Source organism: Oncorhynchus gorbuscha, linkage group LG01, assembly GCF_021184085.1.
Source record: "Oncorhynchus gorbuscha isolate QuinsamMale2020 ecotype Even-year linkage group LG01, OgorEven_v1.0, whole genome shotgun sequence".
In the NCBI taxonomy this organism is placed as follows: Eukaryota; Metazoa; Chordata; class Actinopteri; order Salmoniformes; family Salmonidae; genus Oncorhynchus; species Oncorhynchus gorbuscha.
This window is the reverse complement of record NC_060173.1, coordinates 90,374,748-90,387,867: the sequence shown is the minus strand read 5'-3', so window position 1 is coordinate 90,387,867 and position 13,120 is coordinate 90,374,748. Positions and strand designations below refer to the sequence as shown.

General features: G+C 41.0%; 1 protein-coding gene across 1 annotated transcript in view; it reads right to left on the bottom strand.

The window, feature by feature from the left end:
* The window catches only part of LOC124045649 (transmembrane protein FAM155A-like), a 147,306-nt gene that overhangs the window by 5,537 nt on the left and 128,649 nt on the right, over nt 1-13,120 (bottom strand). The gene's annotated exons all lie outside the window — the stretch shown is intronic.

Genomic DNA, 13,120 nt, shown 5'->3' with positions numbered 1-13,120 from the left:
GGTGTTGGTGGGAGAGGTCCTCTCTCTCTCTCTCTAAGACGTAAAGTACAGTAAGCCACAGGCCTCTCTTGTATTCTATAAGCCTTCCTATTCTCTCTCACATATTCCTCAGTTCTACTGTACATATTGTCTCTCACATATAACATATTGTCTTTAATGTATTCCATACATACAGTACGAGCCAAAAGTTTGGACACACCTGCTCATTCCAGGGTTTGTCTTTATTTTGACTATTTTCTACATTGTAGAATAATAGTGAAAACATCAAAACTATGAAATAACATATATGGAATCATGTAGTAAACAAATCAAATGTTAAACAAATCAAAATATAATTTAATATTATAAGTAGCCCCCCTTTGCCTTGACGACAACTCCGCACACTCTTGGCATTCTCTCAACCATCTTCATGACCTGTAATGCATTTCAAATTACAGGTGTGCCTTGGTAAAAGACCATTTGTGGAATTTCTTTCCTTAATGCATTTGAGCCAATCAGTTGTGTTGAGACAAGCTAGGGGTGATATACAGAAGATGGCCCTATTTGGTAAAAAAACAAGTCTATATTATGGCAAGAACAGCTCAAATAAGCAAATAGAAACGACAGTCCATCATTACTTTAAGACATAAAGGTCAGTCAATTCTGAAAATATCAAGAACTTTGAAAGTTGCTTCAAGTGCAGTCGCAAAAACCATCAAGCTCTATGATGAAACTGGCTCTCATGAGGACCGCTGTAACGTACTGGGTGTAGTGGTTGAGAAGTCAGTCGCAGGAAGCAGAGAGTTCAGGGTAGTGCTATATTTAAATGCACAAAACGGCGAACATAAGCAAACCCCACGAAAACACAGGGCGCACAACAAAACAAATGCCCCGAACACGGGGACTTACCAGAAAAACCCACGAAATGGGAAACACGTAACCCACAGACATGCACACAAGTTACACAAAACATAGAATGAAAAACATAGAATGCCCACCCCAACTCACGCCCTGACCAAACCAAAATAGAGACATAAAAAAGGAACTAAGGTCAGGACGTGACAACCGCCACAGGAAAGGAAAGACCCAGAGTTACTTCTGCTGCAGAGGATAAGTTCATTAGAGTTAACTGCACCTCAGATTTCATCCCAAATAAATGCTTTACAGAGCTCAAATAACAGACACATCTCAACATCAACTGTTCAGAGGACTGCGTGGATCAGGCCTTAATGGTTGAATTGCTGCAAAGAAACCACTACTAAAGGACATCAATAATATGAAGAGACTTGCTTGGGCCAAGAAACACGAGCAATGGACATTAGACTGGTGGAAATCTGTCCTTTGGTCCAAACTGCCGTGTCTTTGTTAGACTCAGAGTAGGTGAACGGAGGATCTCTGCATGTGTGGTTCCCACCGTGAAGCATGGAGAAGAAGGTTTTATGGTGTGGGGTGTTTTACTGGTGACACTGTCTGTGATTTATTTAGAATTCAAGGCACAACTAACCAGCATGGCTACCACAGCATTCTGCAGCGATACACCATCCCATCTGGTTTGGGCTTAGTGGGACTATGATTTGTTTTTCAACAGGAAAATGACCCAACACACCTCCAGGCTATGTGAGGGCTATTTGACCAAGAAGGAGAGTGATGGAGTGCTGCATCAGATGACCTGGCCTCCACAATCACTAGACCTCAACCCAGTTGAGATGGTTTGGGATGAGTTGAACTGCAGATTGAAGGAAAAGCAGCCAAAAAAGGCTGTTGGAAAATAATTCCTTGTGAAGCTGGTTGAGAAGCTGGTTGCAAAGCTGTCATCAAGGCAAAGGGTGGCTACTCTAAAATCTAAAATATATTTAGATTTGTTAAAAAAAATTTGGTTACTACATGATTCCAAATGTGTTGTGTCATAGTTTTTATGTCTTCACTATTATTCTACAATGTAGAAAATAGTAAAAATAAAGAAAAACCCTTGAATGAGTAGGTGTCTCCAAACCTTTGAATGGTACTGTACACCTACTGTACCTACGCAACCCTTCATACAGTACACAATGTATTCCATTGACCTATTGCCTCAGACATATTCCAGAGGCCTTCCTATTCTCGCACACATATTTCCTAGGTATATTCCCTGGGCTCCTCGTCTCAACAGATTTACGATAAGCCCTCTGTCGCTATATGCTGTATTGTGGAGCTGACACCTGTTAGCGAGTGTGTCTCCTAGTTCTCCACGCCGCTCCCGGTCCCCATGCGGCTACGGTAATTAGCCGGTGGTTCCGGTGAATCACTCAAAGCTTGTTTGGGGAAGTGGGGAGCGCTAGGCACGTTAGTGCCCGCCGCGGGCTAACCGTCACGGCTCAACACACTGCACCCAATCATAGATCTTGTCAATCCCCTCCGCAGATGAGATAGTTATGTGTGTGTGTGTGTGTGTGTGTGTGTGTGTGTGTGTGTGTGTGCGTGCATGCATGTGCGTGTGTGTGTGTGTGTAAGGCTCTTGCTCAAATGATGTGACTCTCAATGTGCTCTTCATTAGATACATCTTTGAGCGGCATTTGATGATGAACAGTAAGCCAGGCATTAGCACGTAAAAAAAGGTGAATCTATTATTTCCTCACTCACAAACACAGGAAGCTTATGCTTTCAGCACCATGGACAGCTCTCTAAATAACTATAGTGAACATAAATACTGTATAAATGCAACATGTAATAATTTCAAAGATTTTACTGAGTTACAGTTTATACACCGGACAATTCTTGATACACCATGGAAATTGTTGAGTGTGAAAAACCCAGCAGGGTTGCAGTTCTTGACACAAAGCAGTGCGCCTGGCAGCAACTACCATACCCTGTTCAAAGGCTCTTCAATTGTCACCCACTGAATGGCACACATACACAATTAATTTCTCAGTTGGTTCAAGGCTTAAAAATCCTTCTTTAACCTGTCTCCTCCCCTTCAGCTACACTGATTTGAAGTGGATTTAACAAGTGACATCAATAAGGGATCATAGCTTTCACCTGGATTCACCTGGTCAGTCTATGTCATGGAAAGAGCAGGTGTTCTTAATGTTGTATATACTCAGTGTATAAGGAAATCACTCAATTTAAATGAATTCATTAGGCACTAATCTATAGATTTCACATGACTGGGAATACAGATATGCATGTGTTGGTCACAGATACCTCAATAAGCTAGGGGCGTGGATCAGAAAACCAGTCAGTATCTGGTGTGACCGCCATTTGCCTCATCGGAAGTGAGCATTTGCCCATTGAAGTCGGTTACGACGCCAAAGTGCAGTCAGGTCAAGACCCTGGTGAGGACGATGAGCATGCCAATGCGCTTCCCTGAGACCGGTTCTGCAAGTTTGTGCAGACCTTTTTCGGTTGTGTAAACCCGCAGTTTCATCAACTGTCTGGGTGACTGGTCTCAGATCATCCTGTAGGTGAAGAAGCCAGATGTGGAGGTCCTGGGCTGACGTGGTTACACGTGGTCTACGGTTGTGAGGCTGGTTAGACGTACTGACAAATTCTCTAAAACAATGTGGAGTTTTATTTGTGTCCAGCACAAGGTGCACCTTTGTAATGATCATGCTGTTTAATCAACTTCTTTATATGCCGCACCTGTGGATGGATTATCTTGGCAAAGGAGCAATGCTAACTAACAGGGATGTAAACACATTTGACAGAATAAGATTTTTGTGCGTAGGGAACATTTCTGGGATCTTTTATTTCAGCTCATGAAACATGGGACCAACAATATACATGTTGTGTTTATATGTTTGTTTAGTATAATAATAGAATTCCAGATGGATGTGAAATGAGAGTGATTTTAACAGAAAGACACATATTGCCCTTCACTCTGCGCTGGGCAGTGTGTGTATGTCACAGCAGTAAACACGATCACGTCATTACGTTAATGTCACATCCTCATCCACACATTATCACAGCATTGTGTGTGTGTGTTTGTGTGTGTGTGAGTGACTGTGACCTTACGCATAGACCCCTGCAATGTCTATGCCTGAAAATAGGGTGGCGATAGGGAGACAAAGACTTTGGCAAAGGCCTATGATTTCTCTCACTCAGCAGTATCTCATATTCCAAAGTCAAATCTGATCATGTCCCTACCCCCAGGGCTTAGTGGATAAAGAATCATGCTAGATAATCAATAACATCACACTCAGGGAGATTAACCCAACAACACGCCTCTGTGGAGACTTAACCCTCCTCCAAACAAAACTCTAAACACTCAGGATTTAGGCTAAATATATCCTTTAAAGTGAAGAAGAAAAGGCAGAGATTGGATGAAACCTAAAGCATATCCTAAGGCCAGTATTAGAGCTATTAGCTAGCAACATGGTTCAGGTTTGCAGTGTTGTTGCTGCTGTGAGCACTGCAGATTACTGTAGTGCTGCAGCAGGGCTTGCCTTGCATGGGGCCGCAGTGCAATGTAGGGTCCACTATTTGTGCCTGCCTCTCTCTCTCTCTCTCTCTCTTTGTCACTCTCGCTACCTCGCTCTCTCTCTCTTTCGCTCCTTGTGGGAGGGGATATGGGGTGAAAGGGGTCGGATGAATGGAGATACGTATAGAACACTGGAAACATTGGAAGAAGAGAGCAATAAAAAATAAACTGGTACCTAATGCTATAAACATAGGCTCTACTTCAATCAACACCACTTGCATGCTCAAGGTCAGCATTTTTTTTCCTGTCCTCACTGAACTCTTTCTTCACTTTCTTCTCATTTTTAGTCATACTCGCCGTTTCATCTTTCTCAAACTTTTATTTGACTTTTCTCTTCTCTTCCCCTCATCCTGTCTTATCCATATGCGTTAGTGTCTCGTCTCCTTGGCTACAGTGTTATAGCTAAGCTGTCCTCCTGGATTGTATTATTCCATTATGATTAGCCTAATAAGGTTGTAATTGTCGGAGGGCCTTTCAGCGCCCTATAGTATTGGTCTTACAAGGCCTCGGGTGGCCTTGCATTGTCAGAGCTTTGTCTTTGATGTTTTATCTGTGCTCCTGCTCCCCTGTACGCAGGGCAAACTGCTGACGGAGGAAGGGCTAGAGGGAGGGAGGGACGGAGGGAGTGCACGGGAACACACCGGATTACTGCAACCTTACACAGAAATAAAATGAATAGAAAGGGTGTCTCCAAGTAAATAACGGCATAATGGGTGGACTTGCAGCCATTTTGCGTGTACACATGCCTGGAAGTAAAAGCAGGAAGTGTATCTTTCAATCTGTGCTGTGATTTGTTGAGTCAACTCAACTGACATTACAAAAAATTAATTGCATTGCATTAGCCACATCAGTTAGCATCATTTGAATGAACATTATATATTACCATTGCAATCCATCATCACTTGCTAGAACATTCCAAAATAACATTGAAATTATTGCATCACAAACCAAGGCAGCCTTTGCGATTGTACCCATGAGTTTACCAGTCAAATTGCCAGGGTTAGAGGTTCCAAGCCTGTTCTATTCATTCTATTTCTAAAGTCTTACACTCCTCACACACCCCACCACCACAGCTTACTGTAAAACATAGTCATTTACTGCTTCATTACATTCACTTTTCATTTATCCCCACCCCTTTTTCTGCTATCCCTTTAATTTAAGCATCTACAGTACAGTAATGTTGGAATAAACACTCAATCATCTACAGGACAGTAATTTGTAATAAACTCTCAATCATCTACAGTACAGTAATTTGGAGTAAACCCTCAATCATCTACAGTACAGTAATTTGGAGTAAACCATCAAGCATCTTCAGTTCAGTCTGCAGTACCCCAGGAAGCCTCAGGTTTACACATTTTTGGTCCAGCCCAGCACTAGCACACCTGATGCAGCTACACAGCAAATTGGCCAAATGCACAGCAAATTACCTAGTATTGATTTTTCAGTGGTTTCGAATGGTTTCTGCAGCTGAAGCAAAATAATCAGTTTTACTCTGTGGAGAGTAAATTGTTCCCATCAAAACCACGCCTATTATTACATTTTTCCCATCACGCTCTACCAAAATTAGATTTTTTGGAGGGGATTGTTTTTAATATCTGTGTTTTTGCATGTACATTGATTGATTGATTATCTTATGCTACACAAAGATAAATAGCATAGATTTTTCTAAATGAATCCAATCAGTTACTTAGATTTATTCCAGATTTAATGTTCCTAACAGGTTGTGGGTGAATAAAATTCCAACTGTTGGATGTCCTAACACTGGCTGGATTCCAATAGGAATTACATATCGCAATGCAAGCCAGCATAATATAACTTTCAGGCCTGATGTGGTCTGTAAACCAGTAGGTTCCCAGCACCACTGGGTTGGGGTAAAACATGGCTATCAAAGTAAGGCTTTATGATATATGTACTATATATGTACTACAGTTTAATTGTAGTAACGTTCACCTACAGTAGGACCTCACTTAGTGACTAACAAATATAGTCATGTTCGGTAACTCTACAATTCACTAGAAAAGGCAAGGTATACTGGGCAATTATGTTGGAGGCGTGGCTTAGTTAAGACCTGCTATTAAATGTGTTATTTTTGGCCACCCGTGAGTGGAAGTGTTGTACCAGTTTAAGTGGTCAATTGTTCTGTTAAGTTAAGCTTGAGCATGTCTGGTGCCAGATATAAGGTCTTTTATAATGCTTACATATGAGCACATGGCAATAAAGACTTGAAAATATTATTTCAATGTCCTGAACAGTGATTCAGAAAAGTAATGTTTCTCTCATGGCTAACTACACCTCTTTGAAACACTTATGTCAATCAACTTGGATGCAGTGTTGAAGTAAAATCATCTCAAGCTAATCTGGTGATACATAAAGCAAATCAAACATTGAAATTGCATCTAATACTTACATTGCATTGACAGACTGGTCCTTTATGACAAAGCTCTAGAAATAAAATCTGAAAAAAGAGATTGTACTCAACCTACATTTTTCCTACTGTTTTTATCAAACAAATGGCAATTACAACATGCTCTAGGTAACACTGACCAATTTGCTGTGTGGCAATTCAGAGGGAAAATATAAATGTCACTGTTGCAGTTCTTTATTCAAGATGTCTTCATACTGAGTGGCACCAGTAGAGTAGCTATATAAACATGCACCTCTGAAAACACGCCTTCTCCGATGTTTGTTACGAGGCAGTACTTATTTTAATGAGGTAAGATAATATCATGTTACCATTGGTGTATTAAAACTTCTCCGGAATCGCATTAGCTAACATAGGCTAATGCGATTAGCATGAGGTTGTAAGTAACAAGAACATTTACCAGGACATATTGTAATGAGCTTCGTCTGCTGTTAGAAGAGAGGCAGACCGAAATGCAGCGTGTAGGTTACTCATGACTTTTAATGAAGCTATACGGTACATGAAATAACAGAAGAAGACAACAACAAACGAATGAAACAAAATACAGCCTATCTGGTGACTAACACTAAGACAGGTACAATCACCCACGAAATACAACGCGCACTCAAGCTACCTAAATACGGTTCCCAATCCGAGACAACTAGAATCAGCTGACTCCAATTAGGAATCGCCTCAGGCAGCCAAGCCTAACTAGACACACCCCTAATAATGCACACTCCCAATTAATACAAACCCAATACGAAATAATAACATATAAACCCATGTCACACCCTGGCCTACCCAAACATATAACAAAAACACAAGATACAATGACCAAGGCGTGACACATATACATACAGTATCTGATATTGTTTGGGGACAGTGAACAGTTTTGAACATGAAAAGTTATTAATAAACAAATTTGGCACGTGGGTAGTCTTGATACAACATTTTTAACAGAAATACAGTGATTCATTGGATCAGTCTAAAACCTTTCCCATACACTGCAAAAAATACAAAATAACATTTTTTTTTGTATTATCTTTTACCAGATCTATTGTGTTATATTCTCCTACATTCCTTTCACATTTCCACAAACTTAAACTTGTTTCCTTTCAAAAAGTACCAAGAATATACATATCCTTGCTTCAGGGCCTGAGTTACAGGCAGTTCGATGATTTGGGTATGTCATTTTGGGGCGAAAATTGAAAAAAAAAGTGACAGATCCTTAAGAGGTTTTAAATGAGAATTACAGTGATGTCATCTTGTCCCCTTAATAATGAATCCAAGTGTTTGACATGTGGAGGGGACGAGTAACTTTATGATCAATGTTACGGATACAGTTATCCTGTGTGTGTGTATCCTGTGTGTGTTTCTTTTCTCTCCTTCTCCCCTCACAGGTGGAAATCATCACTCCCCAATCAGTCAACAATCAATCATCAATCAGAAGACACACCTCCTCCTACTTCCTATCCTATCACAGTTCCTTCCCCATGGTGTAAAAACCCCATTTGTTTGTTCTAAAGCTCAGCTCAGCTCAATCTCTCTGTAAATGCCATGTCTGTAGGTCTCTGTGTTTCACTCTCGCTTTGTGTCTTAACCTCTCTTTTGTTTAAAGCACCTCCATAGCACTTTGTCATCACCTGTGAGTATTGTTTTTGTTTATGGTGTTTGTGTTTAATTGCTGGTGGGAAAAGGGGGAAACCAAGACAAGTCGCCCATGGGCATACACTACCCGTAGGTGAACTTTGTTAAATACACTAGTTAGAACTTGGCGGACCACCCACTGTATTTTTGGTTAGTTAGTTAGCTGTTGTTAAAGTAGGCTAGTCTAGCTTAGGGGTGTGTTTTTGTATATTTATTGTTTCTTTCCTTGGGTCCAGCTCAGCCCCTTTTCCTGCTCCCCCCACTACCGTGTGTTTATAAATAAACCTAGAGTTTGACGGTAGATTTCTGTTGTCATGGTTATTTCGTGCACACTTTTACTTTGTCACAATAATAATTTGCATGAGTTATGTTACGGGTCTCATTACCATCCCCCCCTAGACTGTCGGGCCAAAAGGGATTCGTAACAATCAAACTTTTCTCGTCATTTCTCGTACTTTGGTCATCATACTTTGATCTGGTTTCCTTCAAATATCATCAAATGTCATGAAAAACATGATTTTGATTGACCTTTAACCTGACACTGAGTGACCTTGTCAAGAGATACGGACCTCTTGGTGTGATGATAAAAAAATAATGAGGTTTTATTGCATAACACCATTGGTAGAAACTATATACACTTCCTAGTGTTAAAAAATACAATGTAAGGTGTTATTGAATAACACTGACAAAGGGCATGATGATTAGTTGACTAGCTGAATATGGTGTGCTACTGCTGAGTTGCAACAACATATGCAACCCTATTGATCCCAGAGGAACATATTGAGAAATACTAGACCAGAGAAAACAAAACTCTTTCTTATAGCGTACCATTTCTGAGGTGAGTTGAGCAGACTAGCAGTCGGGGCAATATGAAATGTAAAGGGTGAATAGTCAGATGGAGGTTACTCTACTGCAGGAGGAAGCATATAAACAAGCAACTCGTTTCCCACAGGGCTCTCTGAGCACTAGCAGCAATGCCCCCTCAGAGCTCTAGTACAAGCTATGGGTGAGGGGTCGCATAGAAATGTCCAACCTCTCGGATGGCTAACCACACCAACACGCACACTCCAATACACTCAAAGATAAAAACACTACTGTTCAAAAGTTTGGGGTCATTTAGAAATGTCCTTGTTCTTGAAAGAATAGCACATTTTTTGTCCATTATAATAACATCAAATTGATCAGAAATACACTGTATACATTGTTAATGTTGTAAATTACTATTTTAGCTGGATACTGCAGATATTTTAAATGGAATATCTACATAAGCGCACAGAGGCCCATTATCAGCAAACATCACTCCTGTGATCCAATGGCACATTGTGTTAGCTAATCCAAGTTTATCATTTTAAAAGGCTAATTGATAATTAGAAAAACCTTTTGAAACTATGTTAGCACAGCTGAAAACTGTTGTTCTGATTAAAGAAGCAATGCAACTGACCTTCTTTAGACTAGTTTAGTATATTTTTTGGTTTGACGACAGGCTCAAAATGGCAAGAAACAAAACTTTCTTCTGAAATTCGTCAATCTATTCTTGTTCTGAGAAATGAAGGCTATTCCATGTGAGAAATTGCTAAGAAACTGAAGTTCTTGTACCACGCTGTATACTATTCACTTCACAGAACAGCACAAACTGGCGCTAACCAGAATAGAAAGAGGAGTAGGAGGCCCCAGTGCACAACTGAGCAAGAGGATAAGTACATTAGCGTGTCTAGTTTGAGAAATAGAATCCTCAAAAGCACTCAAATGGCAGCTTCATTAAATAGTACCCGCAAAACACCTGTCTCAACATCAACAGTGAAGAAGTGACTCTGGGAAATTGGCCTTCTAGGCAGAGTTGCAAAGAAAAATCCATATCTCAGACTTGCCAATAAAAATAAATAAATAAAAATAAAATATTAAGAAACTCTGCCTAGAAGGCCAGCATCCCGAAGTCGCCTCTTCACTGTTGATGTTGAGCCCGGTGTTTTGCGGGTAATATTTAATAAAGCTGCCAGTTGAGGGCTTGTGAGGAGTCTTTTTCTCAAACTAGACACTCTAATGTACTTATCCTCTTGCTCAGTTGTGCTGAGCAATAGATCTGGTAAAATATAGTTTGAACGGTAGTGTACATACAAACACACACACACACGGACAACCAACGAGAAGGATACACTAAATGAAAGTAATCAAGCATGAATATAAACAACCAGCAAAGACTGACGACATGGCTCTGCAAGCATTAACCTGATAGCCAATAGTTTTGCTCGTTAGATTATACGTAAACAAACACTGCATTGAGTTTGCTGAGGCTAAATTTACCACAATCCCATTGTTCTTTTGGCATTATATAATCACCTCACATACACAAAGCAAGGTTAGACAAACCAATAACACAGTGTATGTATTGAGCAGCCTGCAATGAACTATCTTAGCCAGATGCGCTAGCTAGCTTAGTCAGAGAAGACTGGCTAACAGTCTAGCACATAGCCTGTCGACACAAGACATGTGTACAGTAAATGTAGCAAAACTAATAATCTCAAGGAAAGGACCAGTGTATAGAGAATGAATGGGCAGATTAAGTCAAAGTGGTCAGCAAAGCCAATGTGAACACAATAGAGTAACAAAGGGGGTAGCTAGCTAGGCTGCAGGCAGGTATGCAGGCAGGCTGACTGAAACACAGAAGGAAACAACATTGATTGGAATGGAAGTGAGGCAGAGAGCCCTACAATATACACTGCCTGACTGGGACATATTCAATTACAGTCATGTTACATTTGAATGGGTATGACAACCTAGGAGGGCTATTTTTCTAATCTGAACTGAGAATAGATTCACCTATTGGTTCTATTGGAACACAAAACCCTGAAGCACGCACACACATCCTCACCTCTTTTAATAAGAGCAGCTCATTTGTCAGTGTAAACCATGCTAATGTTATTACCGCACAGCAAGGGCCACATTATACAGAGTGGGTTTATTAAATACAAGAAACACACACACACAAACACACACACACATCTGATGCTTTCAGTACCACGGACAGAACCAGCTCAGCACAAAACTGCATCACCGATGTATTACTGAACTATACTGTACAAAAATATAAACGCAACATACAACAATTTCAAAGATTTTACTGAGTTACCATTCACAGAAGGAAATCAATTGAAATAAATAAATGAGGCACTAATCTATGGATTTCTCATGAATGGGCAGGGACACATCCATTGGTGGGACTGGGAGGGCATAAACCCATCCACTTGGCAGCCAGGTCCACCCACTGGGGAGCCAGGCCCAGTTAATCAATTAATTTTTAGCTACAAAAGGGCTGTATTACAGACATAATACTCCTCAGCACCCCCCTCCCCGTCCTCAGACCATCCCGCGGGTGAAGAAGCCGGATGTGGAGGTCCTGGGCTGGCGTGGTAACACGTAGTCTGCAATTGTAAGACACATTTTAGAGTGGCCATTTATTGTCCCCAGCACATTGTGCATCTGGGTAATGATCATGCTTTTTAACCAGGTGAAATGCTCACTAACAGGGATGTAAACAAATTTGAGCACAACATTTTTCTGGGATCTTTTATTTCTGCTCATGAAACATGGGACCAACACTTTACATGTTGCGTTAAGATTTAAGTTCATTCAGGTGACTGTGACTTTATCAGACGTGCCCCTAAATGCTTCAGTGTGGTCAGTCCAGTCAGCGTCCATGTCAAGTCAGTGTGCTTAATAAAGCAACAAAGACCCACTGTAGACTCCAACACAGAGCATACGGTACAGTAGCAATAGGCTCAGCCAGGTTTCTCTCAGTCACTCTGCCTATACTGGCTCACTGTACCATAGAGATCAATAGACATGAGCCTTTAGACTGACAAGATAAGAGAAAACCACCCTGTGATTCAGTCACACACACAGAGAGTGAGAGTGAGAGTGAGAGAGAGAGAGAGAGAGAGAGAGAGAGTGAACAGAAAAGAGGGTAGAGAACTCGACAGTAGAGACTATGGAGACTATAGTCTGCACATAACTGAACATACACGCAAACACACACAGACACGTATGCACAAACAACAATGGATTCTGTTTGATTAATCAAGGTTTTGTGATGTTATTCCTATATAGTGTTTTCATGCTGACACTAACAAAGATAATTCATTTGACAAAGATAATTATCAGGAAGAACCTACTGTGAGTAAGAGTGATGAATCAATATTCACCTCAGCGGTACAGGCAGCATCTAGCTTAACCACACTTTTCCAAAGTGTACTACCATCTGGGGGGGTAGTAAATCACTTGTCTATATAATTTAACAGCTTATTCACAAAACAACACTGGTTGAGCCCATGGCTTCAAGGATGGGGTGTGTGCTTGGGTGTGATGTGTGTGTGCTTGGGTGTGATGTGTGTGTGATATGGGTGTGATATGGGTGTGTGCTTGGGTGTGATGTGTGTGTGCTTGGGTGTGATGGGTGTGTGCTTGGGTGTGATGGGTGTGTGCTTGGGTGTGATGTGTGTGTGCTTGGCTGTGATGTGTGTGTGCTTGGGTGTGATGGGTGTGTGCTTGGGTGTGATGGGTGTGTGATGGGTGTGTGCTTGGGTATGCCTGGGTATGATGTGTGTGTGCTTGGGTGTTTGTTTGCCCTGCTTTCCCAGCAG